Here is a 25,951-nt window from a genome sequence, read left to right on the forward strand (position 1 = left end):
CAGTGTACACAGAGAGCGCGCGCGCCGGATGAAACGCGAGCAACATTTGCCCTGGCCCCATCAACCACAGCCTCAGCGATGGTTAAATCCTGTTTACCAGTTTTAGAAATTCTAATCTTCTCTGGCAATCGTTTTCTCGTTCTCTTTGCCTGTTATTCTTTTTTATTGCTTCGTAGGACACCGCGTCAGCGTTTGTTTAGATCGATTTAGTATTTTAATGTTACCGTTTTCATCTTCCTTTTGTCTAGAGGACTAATTGTCCAAGTTAATACAAAAGAATCTGGGTCATCCTATAGATTTCTATATTTTTTATCCATTTACGCAATAATATAAAATAAAGTTCCCGGTAAGCGTTCGTATGTTGCGGCTCATTCGCTGTGCGACAGTCGGTGTCGTTTCACCCACTACGGAACGTTTATCGAGCCTATGGAAATTCACGAGATCGTCAGCTATTTTGTCAAATAATGTTACCGTGTAACATCAATTAGTTTCTTGTACGGTTCTACGAAGAACGCTTACGATCAACGTATATCCTTACTTAGGATACGAAGAAATATAATCTTTTCTGTGACGAGTCCGAGATTAAAGTATCAAACGGCGGATTGGCGCAGTGAAGCACGTTCTTCCTTTCTGTCTTTTAAATATCACAAACTAAGACCAAGGTAGGTAGATTTCGTACTTGAGATTTTAGTCAATTCGTTCGATCGATTCTGTCTGTTATTTCGTCTAGATGTCCTAAACGCGCAAGCGACTTCTCTATAACGCGGAGGTCGTATGGAAGAGTGTTGGGCTTTTCCTATAGAAAAATATTTGAGGTTGCAGCGTCAACAGAGGGTGTGTAACACGCGTATGAGTATCTTGCGGATTAGTTTCAATTACCGGGAAAGTTTATCGAATAACAGGATAAAGGTCAAAGGAAACACATAACGTGGTTCAGCGAGCTTAAAATTTCATGTGAAATCCTCGTAAGAATTTTAAGATATCGCCAAGATCCAATTACATTAGCACGCAACCTATAATGCATCGTTACGTACAATGTGTACGAAATAAATTTCTACGACGTTGCAACTCGTATCGTCCTTCGTTCTTCCTCGTCAAGACGAGAAGTGTCTCTTCCAAATGATAAATTACGGCCAAGTATAACGTCTTCCGGTTCTCCGTACGTCGTCTCAATACGTCGGCCGTCGAAGTAACGAGTCCCCGTAGAATATAATTCTCGTTCCCTTCGCGTCCGATTTACTTCCTGTATCCTGCATTCTTTTAACACGGTTTTGCGTACACGCCAGCATGATTTATCGAGCCTGCATCGAGCTGTTTCGTGGATCAAGCCGGTCGTATCATTTTTCAAGGGTCGCGTTATTCTTTGTACAGACGTGTTATTCCCTTCCGCGTCTTTCTCGCCTGTTTCTCTACCCATCGCGCAGCGCGTATTCATACTTGTCTCTGGACGAAAAGCGAGGAACGAAATGGTTGCTGTTACCGGTGCAACCATGCCTGGATGTTGCAGGTGTAAATAATGGATTACGCTGAATGTAGGAAAATGGAAACTGAAACAACGCTTCGTGTTTTTCGGCTTCCGTTGTTACAGATTATCGCGGATACAGAATGGCTACTATAGTCTCGTCGTTTCCAAGTTTTTCATACTACGTTTGCGCGTAAATGACCGCGAACGTACGCGTGCGTATGTACGTTAGGATGGATGAGCTGGCCGATACTGTTGCGAATGATACGCGATCGAAGATGAAGCGAATGTATGCGAGCGAGGCTATCGATTTACGTCTCGTAGAAATTGTGCTCACAAACAATCTACGATCGAAGTATTAATCGACGCTGATTTACCGTAACGTTCCAATGAAGTTTTTACGAACCGCGATATCGCGCTTCTCATATACATGCGTACATTGTATTCACATATACGATGTTTGCAGCGAAACTTACCGAGCTGCGAGAAAGGCATCGTACGATAGTCGTAAATCTCATCTGTGTCTGGGCGTGCCTCCGAGATTTTAAGGTAAGCTTCTCTTAAATGGCGATATTTGTTTCCATTTAGACAGACGCGTGGCCCATGCTCTCCGAGTAATTCGTTCGCTTGTAACTTTCAACGTTATTCCGTGTCATTTATTGCCGTTGAAATTGTAACTTCGTCGGACGTTTTCGAGATTCCTATACGCGTCCAGAACGTCTAAAAATGAGAATAAGGCTTTTCCGCTTTACGACTAAGGAAGACTATCACGTTTCTTGGTCTTAACGGTCATTCTATCATGCCATCTCTCTTCTAACTACTACAATCCCCATTACTCGTCACATAAACCAGCAAAGTACGACGTACCTTACCACAGCTACGAACATTTCCTTTTCCAATAAGCCTCTTCTTCGCTCCAGAAATACCCCAAGCGATAAACTTCGGCTATAAATCATTTGGCAGAAACCAAACCACGGTATCCCCATGATGAAACTGCCCCTATCGTTCGATCGCATTATCTTACAATATTAGAATTCTCCCTATAGTCCACCTTTAATCCCATTAAGCGGGAAATCGAGAAAGCAGAATTCGCCGAATGTGTTTACGGTAAATCGGGACGGAAGACAGTGTCGGAGGAACAGCGAATCCTACAGCAGGCAATTCTGCTGGAATTGTTCGAAGCAGAAACGGAAAAGGGAGCGTTCGATCCTGTTTCCGGAATGCGCGATGGCTCGCGTGTGCGAGTGCATGCGTAAATAGTGTAAGTAGTACTTACGTATTTCGTTCTCGTGTATTGTCCGGCTCGAAAATACGATTCGTCCGTCCCGTGGGGAATGGCGGAACTGCGACAGGAATTGCCGAAGGAGCCACGAAAGGGAAGGCAAAATAGAGTTGCCACGAAAGGGAAGGCAAAATAGAATCGCCACGAAAGGAAAGGCAAAATAGAATCGCCATGAAATTGTTTCGGACGTCATTCCGAGCATTTATTTCCTCGATTCCGTTCTTTATTTATGGCGAAAGAAACTCCTCGAATGGATACGAGTTCTTTCTTCTTTCCCTCTTTTCTCTCCTTTTTCCGCCCTTATTTCTTATTTTTCGACGGTGAAGAAGCGGAAATGCTTACAAGGTTCTCTCCTCCTGGTCCGTATATATCGGACGGTTCGATGGAAGTAACTCCCGACACGAACGTCGCTGAAAATGAAGAATCGCTTTTTTTTCTCCCCGGGGAGAAAGAGAAATATGGGAGACAAGAAACGCCGATGGGGAGAATTCGAGACTCCCCGCTAGCTTTTGCTCTCCCCATTGCCATTGGGAGTTGGTTGGGTTCGCTTTTTTTCTTCTTCTTTCAAGCTTGTTTGTTTTACATGCTCGTTGCGTTATATTCGTTCGTTAAAGCTTTGTTAGGTAGGTGAAGCGAGGATTACATGACAGACAGTCGTAAGGAGATTTTTCTAAAACTTGAAAGGTGAAATGTTAGTGAAATTAGCAAGTCATCAATGTCGAATTCCATAAAGTATGTTGCTTAACGGCGCCGACACGAGAGACATCGTTGCTATCAGGCTTTACGAACCGGTGTCGTTAGCATCGATTTTACAGTTTGGAAATCGCGTTTGCTGCATTCGAGAACGTAAAGTCGAAAAGATCCATGTTCGTGACTCGCAAACTCGGGCAATTGCAGTGCTTTGCGAAATATTTCGAAATTTCCTCTTTCTATGTTGCAGCACGATTCCTCTTACGGGCTTTAAATCGAGTAATTTTCGACGGAGGAAGATATCAAGCGCTGCTTCTGCTAAATTCATAAACTTCCGACGAGTACATCCGCACGAGTTCATCCGCAGTACGAAAAAACATCTAAACGAGGATAGTTTGAAGAACGTTGACGCATAGCGACTGAGTTTTAATAGAAAATATTAAAAGGCGTGATTTTTTGATGTTAATGCCATTTTATGACAGTAAAGAGCAGTATTTTATTACCACATTGTAGAAAATTAAAGCAACGTGTTAGAACCGAATTATTAACCCAAATGGTATTTTAGTTTTATGACAAGCAATATTTTTAACACTACGAAAAGGCAGGAGGAGTGATAAATACGTGATCAGCTTTTCGAAAGCAAGTAAAAAGACAATTTCATATACGTCGCTACGTTATGCTATTTAACGTTTTTCATTCAATCGAAATGTATAGTAATACGAATTCCACGATGAAATGTAGTTATCGCCATATAGCCAGGGTAGAATCGTAACTACGTAGATTGAAGATGTTAGCAGTTGTAGAGTGTTGAGAGAATGTAAGGATTATGGTCAATATCAGCTTGCTTCTATATGGTCATTAGCCATGGACTTAGAGTTTTAGGAGAACCGCACACCATCGACGTTAATAACACTCAGAGTTTCTATCTAGTCTGAGCACTGTCCAGAAGTTGGCCAGTGCTACGGTTAGCACCAAGCACTAACCGTATTCAATGTAACTTAACTCCGGCGATCAAACGAGAACCGGACGTTTCTGTGCTACAAAGCCCTCGACGATATTACGTTTGATTAATGCAAACTATTTTACTTGAACGCACGAAAACTAACTTCTCAACTTTCAGCAAATCTAACCTTCGGAGTAACCCAAGTTATTCTTAGTAATAAAATTTCAACGAATGTCCGATGGTAATTTAATCGTAATAAAATCGCAACGATAATTTAAATAATTTCAACTACTTTCTCGCATTTTCCCACACGCTTAGTTTGCTATTTAAACATAGAGGAAGTTCGGCTTGGACACATAATGACAGTTGCGTGAAATACCAAAGGAAGTGTACACTGATCGAACGAGCAATTGCGACCGTTGCTCGTACATTTCCAGCAGTTGCGTTCTTCTAAATTTGATGTACAGGAGTACGCGATCACGCGCTTCCTTCGATTACCGACGATCGACTCTGAATCTGATAGACGAAGATTAATTTCGTAAAATCACTCCCCACCACCCAGTTAAGAATCCAATTTTCTAACTCTTATCTACGAACAAATATCCAGCGAAATCTCTTGACTGAACGTTGCTTGTGTAATATCCGATACCCTGAAAATATTATCGATCCTCCTCTAAGGAAATGTTACGTTACATTCGGTTACACGATATCGGACCGTCGTTACCAAACGTGCATATTCGTTAACGAACACGTTCACGAACGGTGCTTGCAGCTTCTACGTACGTCTTTAAATTTGTGTTAAATTTCACCTATATAACGTACAATAGAGTCTAGTCTCGCGATAATGCTAACGAAATTTCAAAACGTTTCGTACACAGCATACGCGTAATACATTCGGAGAAGAAACATGTTCGCGAGCAGATGGCGAGCAAACGAAGAACCGATGGTGGCCTGTTCTCGAACACCCAGCAAGAACCGCTCTTGAACCGTGAAAATAAAATTCCCTCTCAGAAAGTCATACTACAAAAAAGAAAAAAAAAGCAAACTCGACTAGGTGTGAATTTACCCGAAATCATATTTTGCGGTCGCCGACACGTTCGCGATCGCGCCATGACCGCGACACGCACCAAGCAAACTTAGTTTGGCTAAAGTCAAACGATGTTGTTGCACGACTGTCGGCGGATAACCATTTACACAGCTTCATAAAGCTTCAAATTTACGAGGTGGTTACCTTTTGAAGTGGCTGGCCGTATATTTAAATCACAGCCCCATACACGTCACTTAGGAAGGGGTACGCGCGTGCCCTGGATTCGTGTCGGACACCGGTTCGACGGTATCACGGATCGCATGCTGGCTCTGACTGCATGAAAACACATTCGCCGGCGAAATGCGCTCATAATGAGATTATAGTCGCGCGCGCATTATGCCGCGCGTTAATGATAATTAACTATCGTTAGGTGACACGTCCGCATACTGGTCGAGCGCTAGACGAAGCGCAGCACCCTGCACGGATCCGCTGGCGAAAATAGATTCGCCTGTTGCGGTACGACACGGAACCAACCCTGCCGACGACGCCAGGGTGCAACGATTAAGGACCGATTAAACTAGGTCGTCGCGTTCGTTTATTTATTTTTCCTTTGGTCCAGTTTGTTCGATAAATCGACCGGTCGAACAGAAAATATTAACAGAAATAATTCTAGTGTTCTGCATACGCACAGCGTTGGTCAAATTTCTTTAACCGATGTTTCGAGCAACGAAACGATTTGAAAGCAAGAATTGCCCATGAAGCTTGAAATTGTTGTTGAACTCGGTTTATACGAATCTTTCGCGGGACAAATGATATACTTGGAGTTGATATTCTTCAATTTTTTAAAATATAGTATTTTAACATTGAACCGAGGGAAATTTCTTGAGTTTAAAGATATAAGATTTCTAAAATGAAGTAATAAACGTGTGTATGCGTGCGAAAGAGAAGCTCGGAAAAAGTATATCTGATGTCACGATGATCGATATATTCGACGTTAGTCGATTGAATGTACTTTAAACGATTCCAATATGATTCGCGATAATGAATTAAAAGAACCGGCAAGAATATATATTTAGTCTGAAAATCATATTAAAAGACAGATCTGGTGAAATGGGATTGATCGACGTTGTATCGAATGATAAAATATTATTCACCCATGGTCTCTATACGAGATAAGCAATTTTCTCGAATTATTCAACCAGTAGGAGTTCATTTGTTCGGGCAATAATTAAAATATCATCCAAACAGACGAACTTTATATAAATAGAGTTTTACGATATAACGTTGTACCTATTTTAATGTGAGTGATGAATTAAAAATTCACTACACTTTTCCCCTGATTTAATTACGACTGTATTATACCAATTCCGTGAGCAGCTGTTTAACAATCATAAAATCAAAATCATAAAATCGGTTGATAGATACGAACTATCGAACAAAGCGGATTAGAAATAAACTAGTTTTAACAGCATAAACATTCAGCCGTAGACGCTACAGCGAAACAGAGTCTATCTCTGATCGATTTTTTCGTCCTGTCTCAGGTGGTGCTTTTCTTTTTCGCTTGCAACCTGTTAATCCTGCTTCGACTCGAGTTTTGCTTATCTATGTTGTTCCTCTGCCACGACTATTTGCGACTACCTTGCCGACAGACCAATCACCAATGTTTACGTCTCGTTGCGTTCTATCCATTGTACTCAGAATTCTCGATTTCCACCAATTCTACGGCGATCGTTAGACATATGTAGACGTGGAGCAGGAAGTAACACGTGTCAGTACCTGTAGTACCGTATACCAATACTATCGTTCAAGAAGAAAATACAATTCCTTCCGTTACGTTGCACAAATCGAAGAGAAATCATTTAACCCATTAATCTGGGATCCTGAGTTCAACACGCTTGATCGATTTCAGATGACACGTCGAAAGTCACGAGTAAAGAGGTTTCTCGTGTACGCTACCGTATTTCCGATGGTTTGGAAGTTGTGCGATTTCGAATACGCGGCAGTCGCGCCAAATAAGCTCCGTTAATTAGAATATTGAAACAAAATAATAGTCGTTACTGCTTTTCGTTCGGCAGACTTTTGTGCGAGCAAAGTGAAATTCCTGATGAAATTCACTGTGCATTCGCCAGGATACTCGAGGATAATTTGCTTCTGATAACTTAATCGTCTTTTTCGTGTTCTCTTTCTCTTCGATTATCGCACAATTTTTCGTATGTTGTTTCAATTTGTTTATAATCGATTGTTTGATCGCCGGTGATTGTTTTCTGTAGAGGAAATGCTCAGTCCGCAAGAAATTTTTCTATAAATAATCCGTGTTTGTCTGATCTTTGCTTCTCTCTTTATCTTCATTTTAGCCGTCTATCAGCGATAATAAACAACTATCGTACAAACAATCATTATCGCAGATAAAAGACACTCGAGCCTGTTCAATCTCAACCTTATTTCCTCAAATTTGTCACGCTTATGACTAACCGTAAATGATCGCAGCGAGCATTTAATCTCGCGTAGTATCGTTTAAAAAAGCGGCGATGTCAGAGCGAGCGGAGAATCTCCGTTCCATTGCTCGTACGCATCCGCTAAACCCGAAAACAGACGAATTCCGAGCAGAGGATAATGCGCTGAGATACAAGCGGTTTTAACTCTGGCCAATATTTCGATTAAGACGAGAAGAGAATATTACCTTGTAGCAGATCAAGAAAATTAATTCTTGAAATCGCTCAGCCACCGGCTACCTACGACATTAGCTTATCTTTGCCTGGCAAATTTTCCACCAAGCATCTTCTTCCTTCTAAGTCTATCCGTTATCCGAACTAAGCTCCGAAACTTTCAGAACTTCCCTCCTTATCGTGATACAGGAATGGTCGGTTAATACCGTAAAATTGGCGTTATACGCGCGAGAAGTACCGGCCATTATTCTACTTTGAAATTTTGTCGAGAAAGACAAAGCGGAATTAATTAACTAGGTATTGACTTGTAAACAAAGATACTTCCCTTTTTCTGGTTTTCTTTCTCATCTTTAATTGTACGATACTTTGACGAAAGACGAAGGACGAGAGAAGATTTTTAAAGAAATGTTGGGCTGGTTCATTACCACCTAATGACAAAATCCGCAATCACTTAGTTGCCAACCGAATATATCATTAAATTCAACGTATTTGCAGTAAGCTATTCGCAGTATAATTCAATTTTCAAAGAGCCTAGTCGTACAGAAATGGACCCATTTATATTGAAGGTTGAAAGTTTGTCCGTATGCGTAAAGCTTATAGTAAACCGTTGGAAAAATGGCTTTTCGATTAATTACGGAAAAACCGTTCTTGCAAAGTTGTTAGAAAGCCAATATGTCGTATAAAATGGCTGGAAGAACGTCTTCTTTTTTTAAATTCAGCTCCGACATCTCACCGTATTCGAGCAAAGCTAACGTGAAATATTTAATATCGGTAATTTTGGTATGCAAAATGTCGTAGAGGTATTAATATAACGTGAAGTTGTCGTTCTATCCATTCCTGAATTCTTTGTCAGCGTGCGCGTGTAGAGAGTGGAAACAGCGAAGGAATTTCTTTCTGGAGAGGGAATAGACGTGCGCGAAGGACGTGGCTTTCGAGGCTCATCGTATTTTACTTTGGAGGGATATTGTCGCGCCACAAATACCTTGAAAGATTGGCAGGTTACTAACACGTTGGCTGCTACGCGAATTTTACATATTTTGTCTTGGAAGTTGCGACAGATCGAAATATACTACATCGTAATATTCAATTTTTCTAAAATATTTTCACACGTTTCTCTGACAATGTTATCCAAATCATTCGCATCGTTGGAAATCTTTCGTTTCGCCAAATTTATCTTATTCGAATCTCTCTAAAAATTGTACAAACGTTAGGATAAATATAATAAATTTATAAATGGAACTCGGATAACCGATGTCAAAGTATTAATAACGCGGTCTTTATTAATTTCGAAGTAAACCATAGATGCGATTAAAATTATTTCCTCGGTTTACATTAAGTTCTGACAGTGAATAAATTCGAAGGAAATTGAGTTGCGTTTCATGCCGAATGCGTAGGAAGTAACAGACATGTACTTTCAGATTTTACATGGGCTTTTTCTCTCTGCATGATAAACATAAATATATTTGCGTCGTAATTTTGTCGCGAATTCCTGACGATATTACACGGATATTACATCGTTCGCACGCAAATAACTTCCTTTATGTGGGATCACGATTTCGTTGGAAGATACGTTGACTGTTACCACTGAACTGACCGTAAACTTCCACGCAAGCAAGTACAGTGGAGCACACGAGACGGAACGAAGAATTGCACTACGACTTTCTCCGTAAATACCGGGACACGAAATGAAAGCAAAAACTTAAAGAAGAAGTTATTTCGCAAATTGCTCTTAGACAAGGAATTACGAAGTTGAGGAAACCTTGAGTCTAAATGTTTGTACGAGTCTGCTCGAACGAACGTCTAATTACACCGTAGATCTATCTAAATAGATATTTATTGGCTCTTTATTTATTGTTAGAAGTGGGTCACGCATAAGTCGAATCGATAAATTAATCCTTGTTTTTCTCTTACCGAGTAAACAAAGCGAATCTTGACTTTACAAAGTTTAGAAACAAAATCTTCTTTTGAAGAACACGTTCAGAATATTTTCCGTATAATTGTACTCGAACCGATGAAAGAAAAACACGAAATTTACTTTTGACGGACGTACATTCTACTTTGCAGCGACGATCCGTGCGTTTAGAAGCAACAAAGGATGTAGAGACTCGAGTAGCCTGAAATCTCGAAGGGTTTCGTTTTAATTTGCAATTTATATTGCGCGAGTAAGATCGTTAATAACGTTTACGACGTAACCTGCGTGGGTATCGTTATCTATGATCCAACGATGCTACTTGGAGATTAAAAATTAACAAGAGGTAGAAAATATTCAAACGATCGGATATTTTCACGACCAACGATACATATGATACGTGCAGCGCGAGTAACGTAACCATTCGATCTAAAAGAAACAGAGAGCGTATCGATTGCAATAATTCGCAGTGTAACGCGAGTTTGTTGAAAAATATTTACCTTGTAATCTACATCGCGCGGATGAAGAGTTATCGTCGTTCAACGTAAATAATCGCGAATCTGTTCCGACAGCTCCATTTTCGAAATCACAGCGTTGTTTCGCTTTTGTTTTACAGGATGCAACGACACTTTCTCGAGTCGTTGAGAATATAAATGGTTATTTCATGTAGTCAGATCAACGCAACGAGGGCATGACTGCGTCGGATGATTTACGAGGCTCTCCGTTAATAGTAATTAATCGTTATTCGTTAACGCTTGACAGTGCAAAGCAACTACGTCAAATGCGATTATAACTGGATAATAAATCGTGTAGGGGGAAAAAGGTGAAAAGAGAGGAAAGAATGGAGTAATTATTACGTCGTGCAACGAGTTTCTGTCACGATACGTTCCTTCTCTAATTCCTGTGTCTTACAAATACAGAATGACGAGCAACCGGCACGTTCGATCGTTCACATCCGATAAACTAGAAAATCTGTCGCCGATTTCTTGCAACGCTTTCGAGTAAACGGAACGAAAAAATTGTGATCCGTTAGATGAAAGGAAATGTATTGGTACATCGGATATCTAAAATCTTGGATATTCCAAAATTAACTGTTTATTGATATCGAAAGAAAAGCTAGAGAACGAAAACTTCTGAAGTATTTATTTCTCTTTGCTTTTTTGTGTTTCTCTTTGTTGAACAATTTAATAATTCGCGTGGCAAGTGTAGAAAAGTTGTAAGCCATATTAATTGCCAGTTACGAGCACGGGAGCAATGTCGTGATAAAATAACCGAACGAAAGCACGTGAATATGAAAAGGAATGGCGAAAATCGAAAATTGGTAAACGCGGTGCACGAAGCAGAGTAGAACGCGACGGTAATGTTTTATTACATTTGCGAAAGTTATTCGAACCATCGTGTCGAGCCTTTAATTGTCACGAAATAAGATTTACGACCAGACCGGAAGCTCCACCCACTGTCACGCCACATTTACCGATTTTTTTTCTTTTTTTTTTTTATTAGCTGGAATGCAACAGCCACCCGGAACTCGCATTAAATGGTTCGACCACCGTCGGTCGTCGTACTCTTCGACCTTACTATAATATAAATACCCAAGTACATAGTTTTTCTTGCCCTCCCGTATTGTTATCGAAGGACGGCCTTGAATATCGTGGTATCGCGCTATTTTTCATCCTGCTAGCGAGTGTTGTCCAGATAAAATGACACTGATAGGTAATATGCGCGATTCTAAAGAACGATTTGGGAGGATTAATCTATCCGAGATTTTATTCTTAAGATGTCGAGCTTTTATAAAAATTTACATAATTGGCTGCCAAGGAAAGAATATAGCGATTTTGCTTGTAGCGAGAACGTTTAAATATGCTTCGCGTTAGGATATCTGAAAGAGGTAACAGCCAGGATCTATTAATTTTCTTAATCGACTAGTTGTTTAAAACGTCATTTCCAAAGGGAATGATATTCCTGAAAAATAAATAAATAAACTATCACGACAATGACGTAAAGATTTCTCCAGAGGCAAACGATAGCTCATACGAATAAGAAGCTCGCGGTTGGTCGAAGAAACTTGCCGAGAGATATCAAAGTTTTACGTTCGCAGAACGTCAAACAACAAACGAAATATCTGACTACCGGCATAATCTGAACGTTTTTACCTATTTTCTACGTTGAGACAATTCGAATTTAATTCTATTTGTTCGTTCAAGTATCAGCTTCGTTAATGTTTCGATCGCTGAAAAGCCGAAGCAGAATTCTTCTCGATACATTCGATGTATCTGAAGAACGAACAATATCGATTGTGCCCGTGCAACAGAATTTCAATAACACTCGTTGGGAAACGATACGAGGCAGCATCGTTTCTTGCGTTCGTGGGACCAGCGAATTTTTGCCATCTTTCGAAATAATGTTTACTTACCGAACCGTGATCGGTTGTAGCCAATTAGCGGAATACCCTCGCGAACAGTTCACTGACGCGCACGGTACGTACCTGAAAAAAAGAAACGAACGACGTTTGAGTGTATGGAATACTGTGCTGAATTTGATTTATGTCATCGACGATGAAAAGGGAACGCCCATGAAAAAGCTCCTTCGTCGAGTGCCTGCTCGACGCGATGTATAATCCATACACAAACCGATACCAACGCCAACTCTATGATACTCGAATACTGCGCTGTTCTTCGATGCAATTCTACCTTCCTCCACCTTTATTTATCTATTTTCTCTCTTATCGTTGTGGAAACCAGCGATGATTAACGATCGGTCGAATCAATGGTACGTTATTAATTGTCGTAGATTTATCTACTTTTTGTTTCTTTCCGTTTCTTGGGTTTCACTTCGATGAGAATTACTTGGAGTTTGTGAATAGAAAGTACGATTCGATGAAATTATTTGACGAAATGGAGCAGCATTTTATGTCCACAGAGGAAATAGATGTTCGATGAATTAAAAAAGGAAAGAAACAAACGAGAGTTTCGTATGTTAATAATTCAGAGATCAAACCGGAGAGTGAATTAAATATCGTGAATAAAGTATTGCTTGCTTAACGAAGAAATATTTCCATCGTTTACTTAATTTGTACGGACGCACGATTCTTTTATTTAAACTCAAACAATTGTGTCTAAGTTACTCTATATTTGAGTCTAATTAAACGAATCGTATATCCGTGCAAATTACATAATCGATAGAAATATTTCTCCATTACGCCGGCATTATATATTTATTTCTTGGTACAGTTAGGAGGCCATTTCACAGGATAAATTAAATATCACGAATAAAACTGGCGACTGGTCAATTCGCAGACATTTCATTAATTCGATTACCACGTAATTATTTTACAGTGAAATTCGTATATATATGGATAAGTGGAATCTTGAAAGATTAAATCCATTTGTAAATAATTTTAAACAAACTCGAAAAAGCAAATTTCGATTATTCGGTAATAACGTTAACATAAATCATAAATAAATTACTATGTACCACTCGATAAATGCATATTTTAGCAGTAATAACTGACGTGTCAATTTTACCCAAATCCAACTGGACAACTTCAATCATCCACCATAATAACATTGACATAGATTGCAAACACGTATTATAAATCGATAGAATTATATTTTAATGAAGCTAAATTTAATTGCAACTTATATAATAATTGGTTGGTGAAAAACAAACTCCACTTAATCTCTATATTCGTTAGTAGCCAGGTAATAGCTCGATCGTATTTTTGAAGCGAGTTCGTCGAGTTATCAAAACGATCAACTTCGATTTTCTTAGCGACAAACGCGAAGAACAGCCGCGCGTTAATTGCAACCCCGTATTGGCTGGGTACATCCGTGGCACGTTAACGTTCGTGCCTTCCAACTGCTAGCAATTAAGCCACCAGGATTTTCGTGAATCGGATTAACACTACGATCGAAGCAATTAAATCCGCATTAATCGCGTTGAAAACGCAGTCACGCGGTCCTTCCGTTTGTACGCTATTTCAAAGATATACCGCCGATTCGACTGTGAAACGCCATCCATATTTTCTTTCTTTCACTGTTCCGATCACTACATCGTTGAAAACAATCGTCTACATTAAAAAATGCGAAAATTCGTATGTATTAAAATTTGGTTAAAGCGAAAAAAGAGGAGATTGAGAAGAATGGATACGCAACTATGTTATGCCATTACAGTTTAGTAAATTTTTGAATAAATTGCAGAATATTTCGCTGTGGTCTGTTTGTTTGTAGAAACGTAATTTACACGTTCGCTTCGATCCTTTCGTCTTTGTCCTCGTTTTTGGAATGCAAGCAAACCGATAGAATCTGGTAACTACGATTCCGAGAAATTTCAATTTAACTGATCGTTATAAACGGTGACTATCATTTTCGGTTAGGTTAACCTTGATGGCAGTTCGCGTAACTGTGTCGTTATATTTACCTCGTCGGACAATGAAATTGCGGGGCATTACGAGCACGTATCGGAAGTAATACGATCGTAATTGCGACGTTACGTATGAAATGAACGTCATTAAAACAGGACTGTTATCGCTATTGAAGCGTATATCATCTTATTAAACGAATTCGTACAAAAATTATCGACATAATGTAACGTGAAACGAGCATAAGCTGAAATAAGCGTAACGATAATTGCCAAATGAAAAATCGATCCGATATAATTCTATAATCGGACAAAAGCGTAATCCTTGACTCGTTTAATCAAACGCAACTCGTATAATCGTTCCAGCGAGAAAATTCAATGCCCACTAACGCATTAATTTATGCGTAATGCACGTAGATTACGAAAACAGGGAACGATTGTTCGCCATTGAACGTTCGAAACCTCGACGAAGGCGAACTTCGAGCAAACCTCCTCGAAATGCTCAGATCGGAGTTTAAATTTCATCGAATGGATTTAATTGCTTCATAAGCGATTCCATACATATGATTCGACCGATTTATCACAAATATTCCACTACTATTCTCGCATTGCCGCCATTCAGTCTCACGAGCCAGAATCAACGCGATATTAAACAGACGTAATTTCCACTTTTGATATAATCTATAAATATTAATAATCTATTAATTTTAATAATAAGCAATAATCTCTCAATAATCTATCGAGTCTCTCCTTTCGGATATCGGAAATCCTTGAATTGCTTTTGAGTAGAATTACATAAAACTCTACGAAATCGATATACTTATTATTGGATTCGATATTTTTTATTTAAACTCTTGCGACTCTTGACTCTTGATTGATCGAATGTTTCGCTCGTCCTCGAAAGTATTTTTAATTTTAAACGCGATTCAATCGTTTTCCACATTTTCGTGAAATCGATAATATCCTTATTCAAACGATAGACGGTTCTGTATAAATATTCTAGCGGCAACCATATAAACGCGTATTTAAAAAAAAAATATGTAGACATTTGTAATTTAAATCGAATCAAAATGTTTGTTAGAAATACTACCTTAAAATAGAAGTTCCACGCGATAAGCTCGTATTCGATAATCAACAGTTTGAAATACAAGCGTATCGAGTATTTTCATTACAAAAATAGATTCTGTATAGAAAACCTCACAGTCTCCAAGTATATAGGTAAACGTCCTGTAGATCAGCGTATTTTAAATAACCGGTGACATCTTCTGGAACACCGGAGACGCAAATGTATTTTCCATACAGTTGTCCTGTAAATGAAACGAGCTTGAAACACGGTTTCGGATTTTGTCGCTTCTTTGAGTGACAATGGAGAAAAACGGTTGCCTGATACACAGCAGGGGAAAATAACGCCGGAAACCTTGGTGGCGGATGCGGTTTAACGTAAAAACAATCAGACAATACGTGTTATTTATAGAGCGTCGAAAAATTCACGGGTTTTTGGTCGGCGAATTGGAAAACAACGATGGAAACATCGCCAAAGGGAGACGCGGAGAAGAGAAGAGATTCTCGTCGAGCGTCCGAACGTTCGTCGAAGCTCCGTGTAACATTATTTGAAAGAGCGTGATCGCGTTTCACGTACGAATGTGAGTTCATTTTTTTTTTTCTCGTTAAATCTTCCCCTCCGCGATTCATGGGGATTTTTTCAAAGGGCAGAAAATAATTTCACCCCCGTCGTCGGCAAGTTCTCGATATTTTTACGTACGTGACTAAATCGAGGTCCGCGCTTTTCCGATACTTCCTAAGCGGATTAAAGCTGTTCAATTTACAGCGGCCAGTCTCATTTATATTCCTCGCGGACAAAACGTTGCGTGAAGTTCGGTCGGAATTTTTACAGAACGCTCGTGGTATCTCTGATGGGATGCTTCTATTATATGTATGTTACACGGGTTTAACCTCGTCGTGTTAATTATGACAAATGTTGAGCGCGCAACTCGCACTCACGAATTTTTCAACTCTTTGTCATTATTATTATTCGTACGCGTCCCGACCGGGTTTTAATGACTTAATAAAGCGAATCGTAGCGCAAACGTTGCGGTAGAAAATTTCCAGGATATTCGTGAATCACGTCGTCCACACAGCATCGTGAAAGCTATTCGAATACATGGCGCGGAATATTTTTACGAATATATTATCCACGTTGTACGAAATTTGCTGAAATTTTATCGACGCCGTGACGAGACTCTGTCGTAATTGTATCGGGACAATTCGAAACCAATCCGACGCTGTAAATCACCAAGCAGACAGGAAGTCGAACAACTCCGTGCAAGAATTTTAGGATTCTCAAATACATCGCGTTGTTTCTCGTGGCGATAAATAACCAATGACAAAGTTTTCCTAGCGTCAGGTCGACGCGCATACTAAACGACGAGAGACCAATATTTTCTTCGAATGCGACTTCGTCTTACGTCGATCGCCATCGCCAACGAATAGATTCATCGCGAATCGTTCGTACAATTCGACGGCAAGTTGCGCAAGCTGGTTGCCGTGTCGTTCGTGTATAACGACTCGTTCGCCGACGCATCATGCGGTAATTATGCCCGTTATCCAATTAGCCGTGACCTAGAAACGAAGAACTACCTTTGAAACCAAGTGTCCAAAGTAGCTTGGAGCCGAAATAGAAAGGAAGCAAATTCTTGCACGACTCGATTATTTCTGACTCGATTATTCGCGACTTTTGAAACTAGCAAAGTCGATTGGTTTGAAATTCCTTTTTCGGTTAGGTGACTTTTGTCTGAAATAATACGACAGAGTTCGAAAGTGCTAGCTTTAAGGCACAGGGAAAGTTATTTTTAAATTTACGTGTGTATTACGGATAATAATTGGATTTAATCGATGCAATTTTTGCGTACAGCGTTCGCTCTCTGAAATCATAATTAAAATTTATAAAAGTTATTCACTCCGTCGACTATTTTTCTCCTCGCAATTACATTTGTAAGTGTGCACTCCCCTGGTCCATTCATTCTATAGTTTCATGCCATTTGTTCATCGTTAATAATCGTTAACGTATGTTTCACTCCTACGCGAAGTTTATGTATATTGTACGGTTTACATGGACGTCATATAGACTTTGCTAATATACCAACCTCTCTCCTCTTATTTGATCGTATCTGTCCGACAACGATATGTTCCTTAATAACATTAATGAAACCTAGTTCGATACTAGCGCTAATTTGACTTTGTTAATCAAGCTGCCGACGATGCACATAAGTCAACGTGTATGTTCCAGTAAACTGTATTCTCATCTGTATAAACTTTCGTGCTAACTTTTAGAAATCACTAAATTTCCGCACTTTGAAACTGGTATTTTTCGATTCTACTCGTCAAAGGGTAGAGAAGCCTCAAATTGGATGTGCGGAAATCAACCGACGCAGATCAAAGATCCATCGAAACATGGAGATCAACCATCGACCGTACGATTGAAATATTAAATATACAGGGTGCTGCCGAATAAACAAGAAACAAATGCTCGAAGAGACGAATCTATTGCACATTTTGTTCGTATTTTTTCACAAGGAATCGCCTCGTGTCGGCTTGCACGTGTTATTCGGTCGCACCCAATATATGCGATTACAACGAACCACCGTCTCGTAAACCCAGCTCGAAATGAACTATAGCCAACGTCTTAGCAGGTAGAAAAGGCCAAAACGAGTGGGTCGTTCAGATGGAACGTGGCCTTTCTTCGATGAAATTCGAGCAACCGTTCGAAGCTTGCCATGCCCCATGAGTTAATTCGTAACAATTGGATTCCACGGTTGCGAAGGAGGTGGAGCAATTTGGAGGAGCGAAGGACGCCGTAAAGGAACCACCAAGGCTAGAAGCACACCTGTAGCACTATAACCCTCGCTGCGAACCGACCACGTTCGTTTCCGGATTTCCTTGGTCGCGTGCGCCACATCGAAAAACGTGCCACAGCTGAACCAGCAATCGGATACGAGCGAGTCAGCGTTTAGACAAGGAGCATCCGTCCTCGAACGTGTTACGGTTTCGCCGGTAGCTTAGGTAGACGTACGACCTTCTGTCCAAATTAGCTCTTCGCTTACAACCGCGTCAGGGCCTCGTGCAACCAAGGAGATGTTCGATCAAGGAAGGTTTCGAGTATCGAGAGAGGATCTCTGTGGTTGCTTTAGCGTCCTTGGACGGGAATGGAGCCTAACGGTACCCGTGGCAGTTTGATTCCACGTAGCGGTCAGGGTAGTCTGAATTATTCTTCGAGGTTGACGAAACTCGTACACCGGAATACCGAAGTGTCTTGCTGTTACATTCAATGACGCGATTGATGAATATCTAAGTCTGTGAGACTGATATCTAACTCTGTCTGTGTCATGCTCGCGGGATGCAAATTAAAATCAAAATGCAATTTCCACTTATCGTGACTCGCTTGAGGAAACTTCGGGAAACCTAAATCAACCAATCTCGGTTTACTCTCGCTTCCAAATTTCCACTTACGGAGTTCCTCGTTCAAACGACGAGAAACTTGATCGAAACCAATCGTTTCGCTCTGTCCTCGCTTCCAAATTTCCATTTCCAAGTCCCTTATTCAAACAACGAGAACTCACCGTCACCAGACTGGAAAACAAACTTCCCACGCCACTTTTCTTTTTTCTTTCGTGGCAGCATAGTGTCGGAGATATTACTCGAGAACTTTCTGGCCCTGCGTTTCTTTCACGTGATCGCGAGTTCACGCAACGACCGTGCTGAATTACAGTTGAGATAAGGTCGGCGTGTTTCTGTGGAGCGTGCCATCACGGAAATGCCCTGTTTCGCTCCCGAAGGAGAGCCACGCTCGTTAAACTAGCGGATAGAGCTAGAAGAGTTAACGTTACGGTCGCATTGTACGCGACGATCGGTAGACCGTTCCAGAGGAAAAGAACGTGTAAAAGTAACGCGATACCGAGGTATTCTTTGGTTTTGTTGCGCCATGGCATTTGCCCGCGACCAGAGTTACGTCTAAGTTATTAAATGAGATTCACGCGCTGCGAGCAATCGATTCGTTCACGTTTCACGTTAATCTTGCGAATAGTTTATCTCCGGGGAAATTCGGTTTAATACTGCACGGGCTTTACGTAACCTCGTTACATCGGCGATCGTTTCGTTAAGCTACAAATAGCCGTGGCATTTTCGATCGAAAGTTTTACCGTACAGGATGGATACGTTCACCCGTTTACGCTCTTTAATGTTATATACGACCCGGTATACGCTGTTTAACGTCGCTGAAGTCGCGATACGCATCGTATGCACGAAGCCTTCGACAGGGCGGTCGTGGAAAATTGACTTTTCTCTTATCGATTTACGATACACGCCGCTACCTGCATGGAAAAGCGTCCTTTTTCGGGGTTTATGACGAGTTTTATCCGACGCGGAATTTTATGACTTGGGAGAGAGAATTCGTATTACGACGATTACCAAAAGTATTTGCATACCATTTGACTCGTATTTTGACAAAATTGTAGCTTTTTATTCGTGTTTCTAATAATGAAATACTTCAATGTGCTTCGGTAGCAGCGATTGGTGATTGGAATATCGGGTTTGGAAGAATAAATTCGCTACAGATACAGTCGCTAGTAAAATTGTTTGAACAATGTGCTCGATGTTTGCAATTTCGCAATTTTAAAATTCATCGACAAAATCACGATAATTTTGTTACAGCGCTAATGAAGTTTCAGAAAGCTTCGTGTTAAAATATCTACAGTACCTACAATGTATTTATAAATATTCGCCGTAAGCATCGAAATATTTTTGGTCGCTATTTGGTATCGTGGTATTTGCGCATAGATTAATTATTAGGTTCAATTATGCACGAACGTAATAATAGAAATATAACGAAATGAATCATAACTAATTCAATAAAATAATATAAAACAGAAATGGTTGTTCATTTATTATTACCTTATGAAACGAAATAAACTTTTCGGACAATCTAATAGAAAAGCAAGGAGACCGACAATGCTATCGTTTCGCGAGTAATTTATTTTGTAAAATCTGATCTCAATGGTTAATATAATATTAGAGGAAAGCCTAAAATTTCACGATCTTCTTGAAGGATTAGACAGAAGCGCAGGTGTGGGATTCATCAATGAGGCTTAGGTTTTCCTGAATATTACATGCGCTTTGCACAAATCTGCTCTGTGTGTGGTACGTGACTATGCAAATTGGGAATTTCGTATGCACCGTTGAATTGGGAATCGGCTCCTTCCAAAATCTGCAACTCTCGTTGGTTATTGATTCGTTGTTAAATAAAAAAGTAGCTGAATTTTTCGAAGCTCCATTGTGGCTTTGAAATATTCTCCGTTTTCTGTAACTACGTGTTAAAGCGAAATACACGAGTCTCTAAGTATTAGTGTGCAAGTAAATTTATATTTCAGAATAACGGTGGCTAATTACCCTTGCTAATTTCGTATTATAAATTAATCTAGCGATAAAAATTACGTCAAAATATAATACTCGTTATAACGTTTACTTTCGGTCACCGAAGTTTCTTCTCTACCTGGTCACATAGATGTTAGATACCAAAAAATAAGGCTAAGTCATCGTGCGCTCGAGTCTTTATTCGATACAAAAAATCCCAAGTACCATGCAGCAAGTCTTAAAGACGTAATTTTAACTACGTTAAAAACATAGTGGATGGTGTAATTATTATACCTAAATAATTATATAATTAGCATACAACCAAAACAGCCAAGTTTTTCCATATAATTCACTAGTAAATATCGCTAGGACATTCAACAACGAGATACTATCTCTGTAACACGATCGACAAGAAAATGAATTATGTTACTTCCATGATGTAAACTTCAAAGATACGCTTTCATTGATAATCCGATATTCAGTAGCAAAACACACAAAGCAAGTAAAAACGTAGAAATCTGTGGATCAGATTTAAAAATTCGCTCGCCAAGAAAAATCTGCACGTATCTGTAAGTATCGTGAACAAGATACTTTGAGAGTTACTTTAAAGAGAAATTCAAGGAGGAGTAACAGTGTAACAATAGCGCACGAAAGACACGCATAAACGCAACGTTTATTTCGCGTCAATAAGGATCGCATAGAAGATGTAGAGTGAAACTCGTACACGAAGATCGTTCGTATTGCACACAGAGACGGGGCGTACATAAACCAAACGGATGTTTCGTGTCAAGTTTGTCATACAGAATATTCTCCTTTACAAATGATGTCATTTCTGGGTTGGTTATCGCTGTCTATCTTTTACCTACGACGTACACTCTGCACGGTTAGCCGTACTTCCGTGTCTCGTCCGTATTTTGTAAATGATTTCAGTCAAGACACGTAACGTTATCGTAACGATGCAGTTTAAACGTATATAACAGGCCTTGACAAGAAGAATGCTGACGCTTTTCAAGACCATACATCACGCGATTCCACACGGAGGAAGGGAATTTTATGTTTTAATAATCTCGAGCAATTTTAGGCATGTCATTAACATATAATTAATATATACACACACACGTATATATAAATATATATAAAATTCTACGTTAAGTTTGTCAAAGGTACCCGTATTTTAAATAATTATATTTTGAACGATTATAAAGGTTACAAATATATAATCCATTATTTTTTATAAATTTGGTAATTCTAGCGTTTAGTTAGTCAACAAACTATTTGAGTCAGGAGGCAGAAGGTTTTAATAAATTTTTTCTTATCTTATTTTCTATAAAAATATTTGCCGACTAAAACAATGCAGAAAAGAAATACTATTGAAATACATGTATCATACGGTCATGGATTGTTACAGCTATTGTCGTTTTCAAGTGATTACGTTCGTGGCGCATATGTAGTTCGACATATTCAATGACAAGCTCCTTATAAATCAACCCTAACTAATGTTATCATGCCCATTGTGAAGTCTGCGAATGCGTAGGCATCGATGAATAATGTATCGCGAATTAAGCATGTATCCAGTCAACGGGATAACGAGACCAGTGTTCCATAGACGAACGCATTCGATCGAGTTTCAACTATGCCATATTACAGGGAATAACCCTGTGCTACGTGCGTAAAATTTAATACATCGGTTGTATATAATTGACTCGGCATCATGCTTGGACAATCGTATCCGATGCGTCTAAAATTCCTCGTGAAATAACTCGTTGCAAGGCTGTCTTTGAAAATTCATTTTTCAATAGAATGTCGGAAAATAAAATATCCCTTTATTTTCTATATTCTATATATTCGTGCTTATTTTCTTTCGTTTCGAATTAATTTTAATAGAGGAGCATTATACGATAGAGTAAGCGAAACTGGATTGAGCGATAGAGATGAACGGGACGCTTCAGTGGAAGAAGACACCGCGAGTCAGACATCTGCCGCGTGTATAATAAGATACAGTACGGAACTCCACGATTGAACGCCTTGTTTTCGTAATTTTCTTCCGCAGATTTTTTTCGCAGCGACGAAAAAGAAACACCCGAATTTGGAGATGTGGAACGAGAGATATCGAAACGTGAGTCCTATCGCACGGAGAACAACGACGACGACAAATTTCTACACGACGCGACGTTGTTCTTAAACGTTTTACGTCCGAGTGGTAGTGAAAAAATCCGTACAGCAGCAGGTCACAGCTAGCAATTTCGATGAAATCGAGATCGCGACCGCGTACGTGCACAGAAAGTTACCCGCGCAACCCACTGATTAGTCATTGATTAGCCGTAAAAAGAAAAAAGAAGGAACGAGACGAAAAGAATGGCGGCAAGCTAATGTATGGTATTTATTTAATTTTTATTGAAGTATTGCGTGATCGTAAATCTTCGTGAACACGTGACGTTACAGATGGAAAAGGCTTCCTAGATATGTTTAACTGCGAATGATCGATGACAAGTCTAATGTAAATATAATGGTGGTCCTAGATAACAAACATTTAATTCCCTTTCTCTCTGTCGAGAAAAATGTTCCTTTTACTTCGAAATCTTTTTCGCTTTTCAACTTCTATCTTGTTGCGTCTCGGAACTCATAAAGAAGCACGTGAGCGTTCGTCGTCGACGAAGTTTATAATTCTGAAAGGAAGTTTTTGAATGGCATCAGAGACACTCAACAAAAGTTATCTTCGTGCTGAATAATCAAAAACGTATTATAAACTCGGCATTTCCGAGGGCTAATTAAAAGACAGCTTTTAACGGCAACTCGCTCGCGAGATTTTCCCCGGGAAAGGGAACACGTGACGGTACACCTGGCACACTTTTTGCACGGTGGATGCGTACCGTGTAAAAAAAAGCGGGGGGAAAAAGAAAGAATAGGTCGCGAAACAATTGGTTCCCAACAAAGTATAAAACTTGTGCTAAACTAAAGCTAACAGTGGAAAAAGCAATTTAAAATATAGAATTGTATTCGATAACGACATTTTATACAATAAACACACGAACGGAAAGGTGACGTGTCAAGGAAAAGCAAAAAAAAATATTTTTTTGAAAAAATCGACGTTTTATTCGCCGTCGCGCTTTCTATTACGTTACAACGAATGCGTTTTCTTATTACTGGGAAAAATATCATCTTTGTCGCTCGAAATATCCTTCGTTCGATCGTTTTGTATCGGTTGTGACGACATATAATATTTTGTCTTTTCTTTCGACGATTCTTCAAAACAAAACAAAAATTTGAAATCGCGTAAAACGTTCGAGATCGGTGTAAAACGATGTTCCACTTTGTCAGTTAGTTATATTCCTTCTACGAGTAGTCTTTCTCGTTATTATTCGTTTCTACGACATCAGAGATACCTGAGGCTGCTTTAACGCGTGTTAAAAAAGCCAAGTAAAAAAGATACCGTGTAAAAAGAATCTCAGGTGCTCTCACCGTCCCTCTTTTACCACGAAAAACGTGTCCAGAATGGACGAAGGATCGTGACTCTTGCAACGTTGTTCATTGGAAAATTACCATTTCCGTACATCGTCCGATCGACCTGTATCCTGAACAAACCAGGCTCAGTCTGTTTCGAACGAGCTCGATCTACTTCAGATGCAACCGAGCACTGCAACACGGCAGGATCGTTGGAACGTCGACGATAAGACGCGCAGCGCTCGTAAAACGCGTTCCTCGAGTTCAGTAGTGTACGGTATAATAGATTAAGGGGAATTGTTGCACCGAAATTAGTACGATCATCCTCAAACTAGCATTTACCAAGACTCGAAAACAAGCGAAAAATATTTAGTCAGAAGTTCGTGTCGAAATCAATGAACTTAGAGACGCGTCAGACGGTGCTCGGTTGAGAAAAAGCAGCCCAGACTATCCTCGTTTAAAAGGAGAATTACTCGAACGCGAAGATTTCATTCGGTCGATCCACCTTTAATCTTTGATTAGACTCGGAGGAAAAACCGGGAGATCAAAGCGTAGAATCACCTAAGATACCTCGGATCTTTTTCTGCGTCTCTTTTCGTCTTCCTATCGCGAAAGAATCGGACGAGCGCGTTCGATGAAACATTACCAACGACTCCACGAGACGCTTCTTCAAACCTTCTTCACCGAGATTCGTATTGATTCGACCGAGCCCCTAGACGTCGAGCTAATTATAATTGCACCGACTGAAAGGTACTAAGAGGCTTTTAACCGAAGTAATTGTAGCGTGAATTTTGTAGGAATGCCGGCTACTCGTTCAGCCTTCGGGCGAACGTTGCGCCACGTGACTTCGCTTCAACCACATTTCGAGGTGAACGCGTTTCCGTTTCCAGTTTCCGCTTCTAGCTGCCGGCTAAGGGGCATTTGATCGTGAAATATTTTGACAGCGCTGCCTTCGTAGACGTCAGAAGACGTGAAAACATCGTTCCGTTCTCGAGTAAAGATATTCTCTGAAACTTCGTTTATCGTTTAAACAGAGGCTGAACCAATAATTTCTATCGTCTCGGTCGGAATCTTCGATCATCTTGGTTATTTGTAGAGAAACGGAAAAGTATTCTTTTCAAAGATTATACGATATCAGAAGCAGGCTATACCGCGTCGAGAGTAATTTTTTCGAGTCGCGTGCAGGATTTCGAGAGATCATAGAATCACATCTACATTCCAAATGAAATATTATACTTTTCCCATTATGTTTAGAACACAAAACTCATACGACGCAACATGTCGCATATTACCTACATATTCTACGTGAAATAAGACAATAAGACAATACTAAATAAACAACGATTTTCGCGTTATAAGAGAAGCGACGTTTATTCACGTCGACGTCATACTGCGGTACATCGTCGTTGAAATAGCCCATGAATTTTTTATCCATTATCGAGCTGTTAGTTCATACGGTGAGTAGATAGATGCTCGATCTTTGTATACCGGTGATTCGATAATATTGTACATGGAAGAGCAAGGAATGATAGAATCTCGCAATGCCTGTTACATCGTTAATCGTAGTCCTATTTCAGTGGATGATAAAATCGACGATTCCGTCCGTTTTACGATTGTATCAGTACGCATGTAAGGATTTACAAACAGATAGCGAATAGTCGTTTATCAGCTATATTTTCTTCGATAATATTGCCAGTCGCTATCACGGACATCGTCGACGAAAGGACATCGATACTTAAATCTGGTATCTTCACGGATATGTTTAGG

General features: G+C 39.9%; 1 protein-coding gene across 5 annotated transcripts in view; it reads right to left on the bottom strand.

Moving 5' to 3' along the window:
- LOC139995477 (uncharacterized) overlaps positions 1 to 25,951 on the bottom strand; it is a 165,878-nt gene that overhangs the window by 89,894 nt on the left and 50,033 nt on the right. For 4 of the 5 annotated variants that reach the window (XM_072019017.1, XM_072019020.1, XM_072019018.1 and 1 more), the window contains one exon: positions 12,393 to 12,464. The exons of the other annotated variant lie outside the window; for it this stretch is intronic. The gene's annotated coding sequence lies outside the window, so the exon portion shown is untranslated. The remainder of the gene's footprint in view (positions 1 to 12,392; positions 12,465 to 25,951) is intronic. 5 annotated transcript variants of the gene reach the window in all.

The sequence above is a fragment of the Bombus fervidus genome, chromosome 16, assembly GCF_041682495.2.
Source record: "Bombus fervidus isolate BK054 chromosome 16, iyBomFerv1, whole genome shotgun sequence".
NCBI classification, from domain to species: Eukaryota; Metazoa; Arthropoda; class Insecta; order Hymenoptera; family Apidae; genus Bombus; species Bombus fervidus.